This window comes from Mustela lutreola, chromosome 5, assembly GCF_030435805.1.
Source record: "Mustela lutreola isolate mMusLut2 chromosome 5, mMusLut2.pri, whole genome shotgun sequence".
Taxonomy (NCBI): domain Eukaryota; kingdom Metazoa; phylum Chordata; class Mammalia; order Carnivora; family Mustelidae; genus Mustela; species Mustela lutreola.
Window position 1 is genome coordinate 132,898,261 of NC_081294.1, and position 2,244 is coordinate 132,900,504.

Genomic DNA, 2,244 nt, shown 5'->3' on the forward strand with positions numbered 1-2,244 from the left:
AATTTCAATATAACTACCTCTCCCTGGCTTATGTGTAATCTTAAAGGGAAATTTAGCATATATTTATGAGAATCAGTTCTCCCGGTAAGGAGAAAACGCAGACTTACTCTATAAATGAGGCCAGGGAGAAGGAATCCTTTTATAACACTAATCTTGAATCTACTTTAAACCTCATTATTCTTTTTTTCAGTGTACGCTGATACTCCTTGACCTACCTTGAATTATTTTATTTTCCATGCCCTTACCTACTTTGACATGAATATCCATGCTTTTCATTTCTTTTGATGCTCCTAATGTTTGAAATCATGCTGAGAATCTTTACAATTTAATAAACAGAGAAGTATGATATATTTACCCTGTCCCTGTAGATACTCAGGTCTATCTCACAAAGAAAATGAATTCATCTCTAAGGTTCAGGGCTTCCCAACTGCTTCAAAGTCATGCACTCATATACATTGATGTGAATATGTACATATACATACAGGGCTTAAGAAACAGGGTCCCCTGCGCACTGCTGCAGCTGGGTTCTGGACTAGTGAAAACACAGCTGGGAATTCTTTTCAACTCACAATGGGCTCTACTCCAAGCTGTAACCATCACACTGCTTGTTTTAAAACACTTATTCAACTCCTAGGGAACATACAGATTCCTGCAGGGAGTAGTGGGGATAGAAGAAGGCACAATTCTGCCTGCCAAGATCTAGAGGGCATGAACCAACCTCTCACGAGGGATGAGTTAGAGCAGAAGAGTCTGGCATTTTCTTCATTTGTTTCACATTTATACTCTGGCAGTAGCTAAAGTCAATACTAAAAGTTGGTTGACAGTAAAGGTAGAGGAGAGGGGAAAGAAAGGTAATTTTGATTATTTGATGTTAATAATGACATCCCAAATATTTTCCACTGCATTTCCATTGCAAAGAAAAGATTCAATTAAGAAAGAACAGTTAAGGTTTAGTCAATTAAGCAACAGCCTTCAACTCAGGTCATGATTTCAAGGTCTTGGGAGTCAGCCCTACATTGGAGTCTGCTTCTCCATCACCCTCTGCAACCCCCACCCCCCAGCTGGTGCTCTCTCTCTCTCTCTCTCAATAAATAAATAAATAAAATATATTAAAAACAACAACAACAACAGTTAAGTTAGTTTGAAAAGTTCCCTTTTAAAGAGAACAAAAATTTCAAAGACAATGAGAGTTAAATAAACCCTATGCTGAAACTGACACATAAACATCAGACTTTTGAACAAACTCTTATTCTTAGAAAGGCAAAATGTTCTCAGCACAGCATGGGGTTCATCCACAAAAAGTCCTTTCCCTCTCTAGTTTATTCTGTTTAATTATGCAAACAGATGTCAGAAGGCGGTTATAAATGTTAATTTTTGCTCTGGATTCTTTAGCTTCTAACTACCCAGGTCTCTCTTCTTTTCTCACCATGCCTGGAGTCATTGGTCAGTCCTGTACTCACTCACTTTTTAGGGAACAGCAGCCAAACTGGGCAGGGTGCATGTGGATATACACATAAAATTCAAGTATTATTGTCAGCACTAAACTTTGAAAGGATGAGAAACTGGCTCTATGCCCTGTCATGACTTGCAGTTGGTCTGTTGATACATAAACTTTGGTTGGAGGAAAATGGGTCCTCTGACAATAATTCTAAACGTTAATTTTAAGTGCTCTCCCACAGATTTATTTAACTTCCAAAAATATCATGCTTCAAATTAATGGTCCATTTGTTTGAATTGAATGGACGCAAAAACGGTGAAGATGATACTCCAACTCTCAGCTCAGAGGCAGAACTCCTGATTACCTGCTAGGTTATCTGAGGAAGGGGATAAGAATGTGAACAGAAGTTAGTATCAACATTCTTCACCCCAGAAATAGAGTGACTGAATCAAGACAAGCAGTGTTTATTTTATTTTTGAGAAATGCAGTGTCTCCCCACCTATTCTCCCTGCTCTCCAAAATTGAATAAGACCTTATGCTAAGGGCATCATTTCCTTCTCATGATTTAGGCATGATCTTTGATAACAAAACTGCCCTTTATTCATTCACTCAACAAATATATTTATGAGTGCAAATTACTGGGCAGGTTCTGTGGCAGATATTAATGAAACAATAGGGAGTGAGTTAATACACAGTCACTGCCCCTGCAGGGAGCTTAGAATCTTGAGGAGAAAGACAAGTTAACATGTGACTGAGTGACTGCAAAGAGAAGGATAAAGATCATTCTGATGGTTACTAGGGTACTT